This window comes from Amblyomma americanum, chromosome 3 (genome assembly GCF_052857255.1).
Source record: "Amblyomma americanum isolate KBUSLIRL-KWMA chromosome 3, ASM5285725v1, whole genome shotgun sequence".
Taxonomy (NCBI): Eukaryota; Metazoa; Arthropoda; class Arachnida; order Ixodida; family Ixodidae; genus Amblyomma; species Amblyomma americanum.
The window spans coordinates 171,233,633-171,248,575 of NC_135499.1; positions in this window are offsets into that span (position 1 = coordinate 171,233,633).

The window sequence follows — 14,943 nt, forward strand, 5'->3', positions numbered from 1 at the left end:
AGTGTCTCAATCTATGGCAGACACTAAAATTTACGATGGGATTTAGCACAACCCCAAACTCCTCCCGGCAGTCGCCAGTATTATAACCACCCACCTTACTAATGAATTTAAAACGAAGCTCTTCCACATTTTAGAGCGTAGAAAAAAAAATTAAATGCATTTTAGGATACGGTCACATGCGAAATAAAAGGCAGAAAAAAAACAATCCTCAGGCCTAATTAGATACCGCCTGCAAAGTTTTCATATATGCGAGCCAAAAACTTTACAGTGCAGACGGTAGAGGGATGTTAATTAAACAGAAAGGTCACAGCAGCGTTTGTACGCACGAAGAGTATCAGTGGCATGCTACGGATTCACTCTCCTTTGCAACTTATAGTTCTATTTTCGAAGCAGAAGCAGCCCCAGTTAGGAAATCGCTGGAATTTTTGAAATGAGCATTGCATAATGAATCCCTACAAACGGACACAAACGGTTTTTCTTAAATCAACAAACCCCACCGAAACGTTACAACCATGGTACTTTTTGTTTTCGTCGAACTTTAATATCTTGTGCTTGGTATCATTTTATTTACTGTTTGTAAAAGTTATAAACATTGTATTAATATTTTACTAGCCTTAATAATCATTTAAACAACATACAAGCAAATTTCGCTAAAATAGTAAACATGCAAGACTGGATCCGCCAGTTGGGATCCGCCACAACTTCAACACATTGCAATGGGCATGGCGCAACGATGGCTGCATGCACTGCAATACACTGTTGCTAACATATGCAACTCACACACTCTTCTTCTATAGATAGCACAGCCTCAAACTCGTATAGTCAGATGTAAAGGGGGCCATAACTAATAGTGCTGCATTAATAACTAATTTTTTTTCAGATGTGCATGCAATCAATGGCACGCATCATCTCAGATGTTTAACTGTTGAGGTTTGCTAGTTCAAAGACATCACTACGGCGCAAACAATGAGAGAACTTGAAAATAATGGCAACGTTCCTTTATGGTTATGACTACAACGTGATGTTAACATTCGCATTATTAATGTGGTTTTACTTTTACAAATCAAAGATGAAAACCTTTCTAAAAAAGCATTACCTTAAAGTTTAATTCAGACGATAAACTGATTTTTGCCACCCAACATATAAAGCGATTTTTATATAGTATTACCATAACGTTCCAATGTAACAAGCAAAGTTACTTCAAGTTAGACAACAATTTTAAAAAGTTCTAACGTTCGGTGCTACCTTCCCGCTTACTTTGCGTACTGCCATTTGCATGTTAATTACTCGTAAATAAACTGCTAACTTTTTCATGCGGACAAAAACGCCGACATAGACTTTAAGTGACTTTGAACACGCTGTTCATGCTGACAGAAACGCCGAAATAGACTTTAAGTTACTTTTAAACACACAGGATTGCTACATTAAATCACCAAAGTTAGCAATTTTTTCATCCAAAATAATATTCGCCGAACGAAAAAATGAAACTTGCGTTCTGAAAAAAAAACCTAAAAAAGTCCGCTAAATTTTGAAGAAAACAAAAAGCGAAAACTAAGAACGTGTGCTACTAGCTCTATCTTTTGATAGGCTAACAACAACAGCAGCTCAAAGTGTGGTACCCGAGTGGTACCCAATAGGCGGCCCAATGGTCACTTATGTTGGACAGCAATTTCGATAAGCTGCCCCCTTTCAGAAGGACCCGTTCATGCCAGCAGCCTTGTACAAGTGATCAAAATTTACTACGCCACTCTCTTTTAAATTTGCAGACTGCGTGCTTTGGGAAATTTCAGGTGCACGGGGCTAGACACTGCGCTCTGCTCAACCATCAAAGGCGTCGTCCTCCTACTTTCCTCCTCTTTCTCGTATCTCCTTGCTCTCCGGCCCGGTTCTCCGACGCGCGCCCTTGCATCGGCTGCTTCCGGAGAGTACGCGCCTTTGCTCCCTCTCCCCCTTTACGCTTTCCGTCTTGGCGGGTGGTGGTAGTGGTTTTATTAAAAATAATAGTAAAAAGGAAGGAAAAGATTTTTTGCTAGCCCCGGCATCTGCCATCGATACTGAAGCACCTGAGCTGGGGCAGCGGAAATAAAGGACAGCAGGCAGAATGGAGAAATGAAATGAAAGTGGTGAGGGGACAGGAAGAGAGGATAGGGGGAGAAGTAATATGTACAAACTATTTACACAATAAGAAATGTGTCCAGGTTGTGCGCGTGATTAGTTCATTTTAGAGGAATTAAATCACACACGCGCACAGCACTGTGTAGGTTACAACTGGAGTGGGGCGTCCAGTTATTAATCGTTCAAGGTAGAACTCGCGGAGCGTTCGGTCACTGCGTGTAACTTCCGGAGAGTACGCGCCTTTGCTCCCTCTCCCCCTTTACGCTTTCCGTCTTGGCTCCTTGTGTCGTTCTTGCGCTCTCCTCCTTGTCATGCATCACGCCTATGCATCGTGCTTGCATCACGTGTTGGCCCCTTTGGTGCTCTTCGCATTAAAAAACAATGACAGTATAGCGGTTTCCTCAGGAAGAAGCGCATTTTATTTTTCCATCTTTTTTTTGTTTCACGTTGCTGTAGCCACTGACCCGTTACGATACGGATGATGGAGCACTAGTCTACACTCAAGGCGGAATGCTTGGCGTAGCACGAGACATACTTTCCAAGTGGGTAAGCATACCTCATACAGCACTAAATGCCAGTGCCGCAGGCCTGAGGGTGGTTACTGGTAACTGAAAATGGCAGCGTGCGATGACGCCGATGTAAATATTTTCGCCTCGGCTTTTAATTTAAGTGCACACTTCAAATATTCTGTGAAGACTAAAAAATGTATTTCAATCCAAGATACGCAGCTGGAAAGTAAAACGGGAAACACATGAACGGATTATAACTTCTCGCATCAGAGGCAGAATGTGTTGCGCAACACAGGAAACTGAACTTTCTAAGTGAGCTCTTTCTCCAGTGCACATCACAACATCTGCAGGACTCCGTCATTTACTGTGTTATCAATCATTTCAATCTTACTCTTTTTTTGTTTTTTTTCGAATGAGTGTTGAAAACTGACGGACGATTTATTGTGATTATCATCATCATCAGCAGCAGCAGCCTTACTACACCCACTGCAGGACAAAGGCCTCTCCCATGTCTCTCCAATTAACCCTATCCTTTGCCAGCTGCATCCACCCTTTGCCTGCAAACTTCTTAATCTCATCCGCCCACCTAACCTTCTGCCGCCCCCTGCTACGCTTACTTTCTCTTGGAACCCACTCCGTTACCCTTAAAGACCAGCGGTTACCTTGCCTTCGCATTACATGCCCTTTATTGTGATTAGGCAAAATGCAAATTAGGTGCGCTAACACCTTAAGCCTTCGGTTTCGGGCCGAGGCTCTGTTGTCAACGTCAAGCAGGTTTCAGACAAAGATCGGTGAGGCTATGCAGTGTGGACCTTCATTCTAGCGCCCCAAAACTGGAGGGGACACTTAAGCACCGCCTGAAGGGTACGACGCGATAGCGTTAATAGGTAGTTGCATATATATGCGGAATTGGTCACTCGCTACTTTACATTCATACATCGCTGGGAGTCATCATTCCACTCCTGGCGCCGTGGTTAAGCTATACGTCATTGCCCTGCGATGGCAGTAGCTGCCACCGCTGCGGCTTGCGCGACCGAGGGTGCTCTTCAGGCTGCGACCTCTCGCGGCCAATCAATAACTGAACTTCCATCTTCTTCGGTGGTATACACCCGGCAGGTTGTCCACAACCCCGTGGGAAGGAGGCCAGTCTGCCACAATACCGGGGACCGCACAAAAACTGACAGACAACGGCTTTTCGACTGAGTGAAAGCCTTAGTGCTAGGACACCGAAACAATTCTCGGAGAAACTAGGCTACGGCTTAACGGAAGATCCGGCGGAACCTTCGCAAATCTGAAGCGGAGGCGCCGGCTGCGTAGCACTGACGCTTCCTGACCACCGTGGCAGTTGCGAGTTAAATAAATGATTGGTCGCGAGAGATCGCTCGTGAAGAGCAACATGGGCCGGACAAGCCCGGCCGGTAGCTGTGATAGAAACAGCCACCCGCCACTGCGCTGGTACTGGTACCAGGACTCGCCGCGATCTATGAATGTCAAACAAAGAATAACCAATTCTGGCATTATGGCAATGGGCACTAAGCCACTAAAACCCGCTGTTTTCGCACATGTACTCGGTTTAACTATGTTAAACCCCTACCACTTTTTTTGTCTCATTGCGGCGTGATTTGGTTGTGTTGATGGGTGGTGGACTCCTCTCATGGGCTTCTGGTTGGTGGAATCTTCCGGAGGGTGAAGATGAGTGGAGGCTTTCTGGAGGGTCGAGGGGGATAGACAGAGCAGGTGGATGTGTGGGTGGTGAGCTCCTATCATGGGCTTCTCGATGGCGGAGGCTTCTGGAGAGTGGAGGCGGGTGGTGCTTCTGGAGGGTCGTGGCCTTACTCCATTGCTCTCGCAAGCCGACGCCGCGATTTAGGAAATAAGTCTATTATTGATACCACAGTAAAATATTCTATGTAAAGGTAAGCTTCACACTGTCCTCGCCACGTTAGCAAGACACTCTACACAAAGCTGGAATTTTAAAGCATGCAGAAGACGAGGCCTTCCTTGTCTATGACGTGCGGGACATTCGCAATAAGGTTGCAACCTGGAAAGAATGCCTGCCAAGAGTTGCGCCTTTCTACGGTAAGCCATCCTTCTAGCGCTCTCCTGTATTCATTAAAGTCTGTCCTCCTCATTCTAGCTCTTCCTATTGACACATGTGCTTCTTATGCTTCCTATTGCATCACTCGAATTTCCTGAGGCCGACAACCGATATCCTCTCAAATATTCTTTCATTGGTTTTTGGAGCAACGTAATACAGAGAGAACTAGCGTCCTCAACATATCAACAAAAGCCAGCTCACCATCCGGAACGTCATATTTCCAAGCTGATGCAATAGCATCATGTATTTAAAAAAAAGTTAAATGACATTAAGAAACAGCTGCGTTAACATTCGTAAACTAAAATACAATGCTATATTGTTGCTCTTCACTTAGTCTATGCTCTTCGCAGCTGTCTCTTCTTATGCCGTCGATAAAAGCACAGTCGTTTCTAGCTAAGGTTGCATCACACGTGGTATTTTTTCTCACAAAGTTGTAGATAACAATGTGCCCGCACAGCTGGCAGCCTACAGAGATAACTAGTGTCCTCAGCCATATCAACAAAAGCCAGCTCAGCATCCGGAGCGTCATATTTTCAAGCTGATGCAATGGCATCACGTATTTAAAATAAGGTAAACGATATTAAGAAACAGCTGCGTTAACATTCGTAAACTAGAAAACAATGCGATGTTGTTGCTCTTCACTTAGTCTATGCTCTTCGCAGCTGCCTCTTCTTATGCCGTCGATAAAAGCACAGTCGTTTCTAGCTAAGGTTGCATCACACGTGGTATTTTTTCTCACAAAGTTGTAGATAATAATGTGCCCGCACAGCTGGCAGCCTACATGCAAAAGCAAGCTCGCATGCCTGAAAAGAGAATTATTTATGAGAAAGTTTAGAGTTTGCATTGGTTCGAACTTTATACGGTGTCGTTTTTCCGCAGCAAAGAGGAAGGTCTAATTCTGCCTTTACCTCAATGCTCTAAATTAGTGAAGTCGATTCTTCATCGCATATAATTTTGTTACGGCGGTTGTTTACTTCGTGCAAACTTCTTGATGTCCTGGACAAACCAGGTTTCTGTAGCCATCCGCTACCCTGTGCATAAATTTGTTCGTGGTTATTCTTTATGGACCTCCTGCATGTTTGTAAACAAACGAGGTGGCGCTGCAGTCGCTAGCGAGCTCGTGGTAGGCAAAAGGTCGGGGAGTGGCGTCGCGGATAAGTGTTGAGCGCGGGTTTTCAAGGCTTGTAGGCGCGTTTCCAGTTTCTGCGAATCATAGCAATGGTCGATGCTTCCAACTTAGTAATTTGTTGAAGTACACGAGCTCGCGTCGGCCACGTGCGGCCTATAAAGAGAAATAGTTTGCCACTGTATTGTATATATGGTTAGTAGGAAACATGTAGAAAGCGTTCCTGCCGTTTATTTATGCGGCCAGGCATTGAATAAAACAAGTTTTGACACTCTGCACTAGCCGGAATGATTTTACTTCGGGACAATAGTGAGGGGAAGTGCTGGCCTTGTTTCGTCGGAGCAGACGTGCGCTCATCGTCTGCTGACATATGTACGTGTCGCGCTGTGCGAAAAGTCGGGACAGCGTCGTGTCCCTGATCTCCTCTGTCTCGCTTAGCGCTGTTTTTAGCCGCATGACCACGCACCAGCCAGGCCGACTTGTCCTCTTGTTAAGCTGGTCGATTTGGTGAAAATTTTTGATTTCTAGAATTATTTCTTTCTTAGCCCTGAAGTCTAGTTTCGTGACTAAATTATTATAGCAAAATATTGAGTACAAATTTATAAATTAAGCTTTTTAGAAGTGTGGTCGTCAAAAATTGTGAGGTAATTTCTTTGATTTCAGTGCCGCATTTCTTTGACCAAAGCGAAAGCGAAGATGCCATAAACTTTAAGGTTCGTTTTGTGACCTCTCACATTTTCTGCGACTGGATCACTCACCTTCGTAATTCGCATGAAAATCAAATGATTCCATTTGTCGCAAACTATTCCTGAGACGTTGAGGAGCGTAATAAACCTCTCGATTTTTTTCCCTACACGTGCAGTACTGTGTTAGTTATTTCTTGTAACAAACGTTTTCATGTAACTATGCATGCATAAGTACTGATCATATAGAAAAAGAACTAATCGCGTCATCGTACAGAACAGGGCTTTATGTACATGCTGGCATAAAAAAACTGCGCACTATCTACTCAATTATTTGAGACCTTGCGGGAACTTGACGACGGTGTTAATTATAATTACCCAGAACTGCACCAGGTATAGCTATAAATAAAAGGAATTACTGAAACTAGCGTAGGAATTTGATATTTGCACCAAGTTTAGTTACATATCACATGCATGAATAACGAAAACACTTTTCATTGCCGCGTCCCCTCTCAATCTCGCCACGTGTCTGTTAGTAGCACGCCTGCGGCTGCTTCTTTCCAAACAACCTTCGCGATCATGTACTACCTCATGAAACATGACACATGCATGATGCAATGAAAAAACATATGGCGTTTAGCATACTTAAGGTACGCTATTCTAAGCACACCAACGCGACCGCGCAAGATTGACACAACTTACCAGACTTCTTTCTACTCGAATGAAATAATTACGTCGTCATATCAAGAAACAGTTTCAAGTAAATATTAAATGTCATAAAACGCGCCATTAAAACATGGTGTGCTATTAACAAAAAAACGCATTCTTTGGGGGCGAGTGAACCTGTCGGCTCCCCGTGCACTCCGGCTCAAGGTGATAAGTACGTGTGCAGCTGCATGTCTTTTTTTTCCTTGAGCAATTATTAGCCTACTATCCTGAAGTTCAGGTGAATGAACGCAGTAACTTGCATGCTATAGGTGCATTGAGTGGCACTGCCTATCGAATCCCAGACTTCGCGCTTTACTACCGTGGCCCAATGCCTGTTGACCAGTTTCCGAATGCGGCATTTATGCGCGAGAAACCTATCGAGGCTAATTTAATATTTTTATGCTACTACGCGGATCCAGCAGTGACGCAGCTGGTCAATACATGCTGCTTCTGCAGTGCACAGGCTTGAAGCAGCCGCCGGTAGCTGCGGCAGCTGCGGTAGGCACGGGCAAGCGGAACCTGTTTTGCCTACCATGCGAAAGTCGCTGCTAACATCAGCGCCACCGCATCTTCGTGACGTCGCGGGGTGAAGGAGGTCCATACCCAAAAAATGCGAAGTCAGTGCACCCGTTTGAAGCACGAAAGAACTGAATTCGCTTCTACCCAGTCGAAAAAAAAAGGTGACACAACCATGCCAAGGATACAACGAAATGTTTTTTTTTTTTTTCGTTTTGTCACGACGGCAGATTTTTCTGTTGCTTTTTAGTATTTTTCCGTAGTACCGCAGTTTTTTCGGTACTATTTCTGCTTAGCCTAGAGTTCTGTGGTACTCTCTGAAGTAACTACAGAAAATTCTATTATTACTACAAAAAAATTATGGATAAAAACATTACACGAATCAGTTGTGACGGCAGAAGAACTTTGGTTGTCTTTTGCGACTGGGTAATGTATATCTAATACACTCTCACCTCCTTCACTGACGTCACATCGTTTTCTGATGCCCTAAAAAAGCATTTTCCACAAAGTGCATTGTCCACAGGGAGAACCACAAAGTGCAGCCATCCCCTTTGCGATTCCATTAACAGCCTGAGCTTTTCAGCCTTTTCCCAAGACGAGCTTATACAGAGGCGTAAGTCTTGGACTCGTGATGCATAAAATACCATGTCACTACATTCCTCACTTAACTACAATGACCAATACATTCGGAAGGCTATATTGTTACCTTGATACACCTTACTTATCTTTCATTACCACATACTAGTTAAGTTTGGCTTTTCTATCACAGTGCTGTCACAAAACCTGCAATTACAGATAAAAAGTAGTCATTTGGACAGTCGTATTAATCCTCTCGCCAGCCATTTTATTTACAGCTCTTTCATGAAAAGCACTGCCAGAAAACAAAAATGAGGATATAACTTGAAATATTTGTTATTGCACACTGTGATAGGAAACTGCTTGTGGAGGAAAAAGAGAAACAGACGTTGCTAAAATCAGGCACAAAAAGTGGTTGTTTGTGTTTTTAGTTGTTTTTTTGCTTGAATTTGCTTTACTTTCTATATTAGCTCGTAACATATCTCTGTTTATACCTTAGATGACATTTCGCCAATTCGAAGAGTGCACAAAATTATCCATTTTTTTCTGTATCAAATTTATTTTCAGCCATCTTCTTTCATTCCCTCCTTTATCCCTTCCCTTACGGCGCGGTTCAGGTGTCCAACGATATATGAGACAGATACTGCGCCATTTCCATTCCACCAAAAACCAAATATTATTATTATTATTATATCAAAGCTTGTCGAGACCCGGTCGTGCTCAGCTTGCTCGCCAGTCTTGGCGTCAACCTTGACTGCTCCAACAAGGTACAGTGCATTTTGTTTTATATTGAAAATCTTCATAATTTTTCAACTACAAGTCAAAAGAACGTGTTCTTTCACTGCGAGGGACTTTCTCGTCATGCTTTTTTTTTAATTCCCCACCGAATGCGCTTTTGACAAGGTAATGTCTTAGGAATGTGGCGTCGAGCAGCGCAGGAACAGAACTATAGACCGGAAGAAATAGATGGCACGAGTGCCGTCTACCTAATGCAGTCTTGATTGACTCGATGTTATCGACGCTGTCTTTTAAAATTGAAAGATTTTGCAGAAAGAAAATAGATTTGGACAGCCGTAAGAGGGCGCCAGCTCCTCGTCCCTCTAACTGAGCGTTGCTCGGGAAGAGCAGCCTTTGTGGCACAAGCCCAACCGGTGGCTGTGTTTGAAATAGCCACTTGCCAGTGCAGTAGTGCATCGCTGAACCACTGCGCTAGTAGCGGTATGAGGACTCACCGCTGTCTATCAATATGACTCATTTTGCCTAGTTGCGCGGCGGAAATTCGAAGAGCATAAAAACTGGAATATATTGGGGAGTGAAAGACAATGAACTCAGAACTGGAATGGGATCAGAACTGGAACTGATCGCCGAGTGAAAGAAGCATGCTGTCGCAATAACTCAGCATCAATCAAATTGATCGCCCCTATTTTTTTTTTTCTGGCTTGCTACGGCGTACGAATTGAGAGAAAAAAAAAACAAGGGCTGTTTATAATCTCCGATACCTGTGCTGCTGCTCAAGTAATATGGAAAATTTTTGCTGTTCGATGATGGCTGATTCAATGCCTATCAACTGGACCAGTTGACTTGATATACAGCGTCAGTCCAGTGATCTGCGTTTCATCGCCAGTTGCTTGAGTCTTTTCGCGCTGCCATGCCTCTTACACCAGCAATGGAAGTATTTCATTTTGCTTCAATCACATTTCAGGTCGAACTGACCACTATTCTTAACATGGGCGTGTCCCCAGATCGCATTGTGTTTGCTCACCCCATCAAGAGTCTTTCGGACATTGACTTCACTCTACGGCATGGCTCGGACTCATGACGTTCGATTATGCGGAAGAGCTCGCCAAGACCAAGGACAAAAACGCAAGGTGCAGGGAATAATTCTCTTTTACGTATAGGCTTACTCCCATCATCGTTTTTCACCTTTACCCGCCCTCCAAGACGCCGTAAACAGAATGCTGACATGACAAATAATGAACACAGGCTATATCGACGTCCGACGTTTAGATTCATATTCCATAGGGAAGCTTTACGTATAAAATCTACTTTTTTTTTAATTGGGTTTTGGGGAAAGGAAATGGCGCAGTATCTGTCTCATATATCGTTGGACACCTGAACCGCGCCTTTGGGGAAGGAATAAAGGAGGGAGTGAAAGAAGAAAGGAAGAAGGAGGTGCCGTAGTGGAGGGCTCCGGAATAATTTCGACCACCTGGGGATCTTTAACGTGCACTGACATCGCACAGCACACGGGCGGCTTAGCGTTTTTCCTCCACAAAAACGCAGCCGTGTTCCACGGAAGAATCTACTTGGAAAAACTCGTTTTCAAGAGCTGTGGTTTGTTCCTTCTTTCAGGCTGCTGCTTCGAATTCATATTGATGAAAGAGGATCACTGATTATGGCACATTCTTCGCACTGTTACTGTTACTGGCTTCAAACAGCTGCTGCAAGAATTTAACCGATGAGGTGCGTGCGAGCAGTTTCTGCGACACTATCGAAAACGTTGTCGCTGGCTAAGGGAAAAACCTCATGACATTGCTATGAATAGGCAAGGTGACATCGCTGGCGTAGATAAAAAGTGATTAGTGAAAGAAAAAGAAAGAAAGGGGTGCCGTAGTAGAGCTCCGTAATAATTTCGACCACCTGGGGATCTTTAACGTGCACTGACATCGCACAGCACACAGGCGCCTTAGACCTTTCCATCCATAAAAACGCAGCCGCCGTCGGGTTCGAACCCGGGAACTCCGGATCAGTAGTCGAGCGCCTTAACCACTGAGCCACCGCAGCGTGTGCGTGCATTTTCTTTCAAAATTGCGACATTCACTTCTGCTACGCCGTCATTACGCCTGTTTCTTCGCAACTTGAGACCTTTGCCGGTGCTTTCTAAGCTCTTAGGCCCAGTCGCATGATCCCCACCCGGATCCTTGCTCACAGCTGCCTCCTTTGGGAAACCGCCGTTGGAGTGTACACGGCCGTTATTGCTACGCCGGCTTGCCTGCCATTGCATTCTGATTAGAAAAAATTTTATTTACATATGTACACATGCCAAGGTTACCGGATACATTTGACATTCACAAGTTGACATGACGCTCAGCATGTAAGGCGAGCCAATTAGAGTGCCAAAACATCTTTGAATAACTAACCATTGCATTCTTCACCTTGTAGCAGCTGAGAATTGCTCATACTCCGACTGCAGTGGCTTCGTCAGTTCATTGCTTGCGATGTCGGCGCGACCATCCTCACCAGTGAAGTCATCCCAGCCGACGATATCAGCTCCGACCAGCTGTGCGTCAACGTTGCATTGCGACGAGTGCGCGTTCTTCTCAGCCCATGCATTTAGGTTGTATCATGTTCTCATCTGTCGGCTGCATCATCCGTCGTTCCTGCGCACATTCAGAGACCAAGAAATAGTGCCGCACACTTCTCAAGCCGATCGGGTAGGCAATTCATGCCCAGTCACCAGCTGGGCCAGCATGGTTCCTTTCTCTTTTCCCTCCCTTCTTTATCCTTTCCCTTACGACGCAGTTAGGGTGTCCACCGAGATATGTGAGACAGTTACTGTGCCGTTTCCTTTCCTCAAAAAGCAAAAAAAAAAGTGAGCCGCCGGCGTTCATAGGTCTCATTGGCATTTGACAATGTTCCGGAGGCCGTTTTTAAGAGCGTGAGCTCTTACTCATCACGTTTCGAGATTTCGTGGGTCTGCTACGACCCTTGATCAAAGCGCGTCTGTGTCAGCAACTACTCATCACATTTTGAGATTTCGTAAGGTCTCCTACCACCCTGAGATCAAAGCGCCATCTGTGGCTGCAACTAGAAAACAGCGCATCTCGCAGTGAGACTTGTAACGCCATCTACAATAGCATTGTAGAAACAACCACCTGCCGCTTGCCAATGATGACGTCACAGTCCAATATGGTGGATAGAGGGGAACTATGTTAGTATGACGTCAGGGGAAGAAATGGCGGCATAGTTTCGATTTCTCGAATCCAAGATAGCGGCTATTAAAATTGGTTGTGCCCTCTCATCCCACCCCCCCCCCCCCCCCTTACCAAAAAATATCCTAAAACGCCGCCACACATGTATGTCTGTCTGTCTGTTGCTGCCAGGAAGAAAGTGCACAGGCCTGCTCACTGGCTCAAGCCGAGCACACTCGCTACCACGTGCAGATAGTAGGAGAGCTGAAAGATGGGATAGAAAGACAAGATAGTAAAGACGCGCTAAAGATAAGGCCGATCCTGGAGGTAGTGCTATACCGGGCCAACCGGTGGCGGGAGTGAAGTATCCTTCAAACTCTCCGCCATATTTCCAAAAATGAGTCCAATTGGACCCGTAACAGATTGAAGAGAAGTTTATTTACCACGGGCCTGAAAGGGACTGGCATCCCTCGCAAAAACAAAGGCACAGAACGGCGACTAATGTCGCCCAACCTAAACTAATGACATGCATTGGCGACTAGCGTCAACCTACTTATGCAAAAATGCACGTTGGCATAAAATGCACAAATACATAAGCCATGAATGTCCAAAAGAGTTCAAAAGGGGGTCCATACGCGCGGGGGGAAGCACGCGGGGCATGCACGCACAACACACCGCTCACAATCGCCGCACACAAAGAGCGCACGGCACACTCAGTATGGCAGGAGCTGCACGGTGACGCGGCCCCTGCTTGTGTTGATGAACCGGGTGCTCCATCGGCGCAGGAATTCTTCCTCATCGAGGGTGACCCAGTCTAAGCACGCCTGTTCGAACAGGCGCGCTCTGTACCCGTCCCTTTGTTGCGCTGAATTTTCCAAGATACATCCTCTCCAACTCGCCCAGCTCAGCATAATCGTGCGGTTGCAAATATATCCGTTATTCTTCAGCGCGGCTGGCTCTACGCAAGTCACCCAATATTTGAGCAATTACTGCACACATACTTTCTGCGTTCATAAGCACAGAGGTGCGGATCATCGAAAAGTGACATCGAGAAAATGCAACGAAGTGCTGTCACTGTCAACCGTATCCAAGCCGGTTCGCAATGATGGCAATCTGTGTAGGCACTGGCTTGAACTGGCCCAGTGGGTCGCTTCCCTGATAGCTATCTCATCGGCACAAATTCGCTATCTCGTGTGTACCGGTAGCGGCATGACGGCTCAGGTCTCGAAATATCCAAAAGTAAATTCGCCTCTTCACTTTTTCTTCCCCTTTTTTACTTAACCCGAAGCTCATAATGCGGTGTATGATAACTTGAAACTACAATTTGATCCCACTTCTGTCTTTAACGCCAATGTTTCTGTGACGATTCCCCAAGGCAACAGACGCCAAGGACACCGCAGACGCCTTCTCAGCGGCACCCAGCTGCACGGGGGAAAGGGAAAAGATAATAAACGCTCCCCCGCTTTGCAAGGAGAGCGGCCAGTCTGACTCCCGCCAGCAACGTGTACTGTCGTTTTACGGGGCGCTCTTCCCGTGCCCTCGTTAGGGCACGTCGGTGACCCGTTCCGGCATTCGCTTCTATGCTCACCACCTTACAATACTATAACAGTTTCTTTCGAGTATCCTCTGTTCTTCCTCTCTAAAACAGGCTGTTTTGTTTTTGTGGAGGCCTTAGTACTTTGGTAGCTGTCTGTATGTTTCGCAACACACAGCATACTCATGAGACGTCGTCTTCAAGATAAGGGACACGGGAGACGTATTTGGTAAATATTCTTTAAATTTCGATTCATTTGGTCTTGACGTGAACCGTGATGAAAGGAGCAAGTTATGGGAGCAAACAGCCAATCACAGGCGCGGTTCCTCTCGTAGCGGCGACGTCAATAGGCACTACAATCACATATGCTATCTAGCCGAGTCACAGGAACAGTTCTCCAATTCATTGCACAACCTACGCGCAGCTTGTTTCCCAAGGCGGGATTAGGGCCTAGAAAGCTCGTCATACGTGTCAAGCGCGTTGTAGGGCTACGTCATTCGTAAGCGTCGGCACCTGTTCATGGCGTGAGGTGTGTTATGCGAGCAAGTGGCTTCATGGGCACGATCCTGCCACGACCACCATGGCGTCATTTCCCACGCTCTACGTCACTGGGAGCGGCGACCAATGGAAGAGGAGCGAAAGAAATGAAAACGATATGAAGCGCTATAAAATCTGAAATCGTTAAATGCACGGTATGGAAAGCATGCGACCAATTGGACAAAACACATCTGCGCGCTAACTTTCGGATGTTCGCTTGGCTCGAAGTGTCTAGTTACCAAATCCCGCTTCGGTTGCCTGCGGTATTTCTTGTCGTGTAAACTGCCTGCCATAACAAAAGCTCCGCAATTAAATTCTGCGCTAAACACGTAATTAGAAAGTATAAAAAAGCGCCACAACACTTGTAGGCTATTATCAAAAAAACCGCGCTGCTTATTGCAAAATTTTCTTAACATAGACACTCACGCCTCGGTCTACTTTGCGCCAGAGTATGAGAACGATTGGAAAAGATGATCTGAAAAATTTCCCCTCCATTATTTAGTCACTTTTAAAACCAAAGTACAAGCATCACTAACCATATATGGCGTCACTGACCGCCTCTTACCGTCAGCTCACCAATCTAATGCCAAGCTGACAGGTGAGCTCTCGCAGTCCTACAAAAAGGAAGAG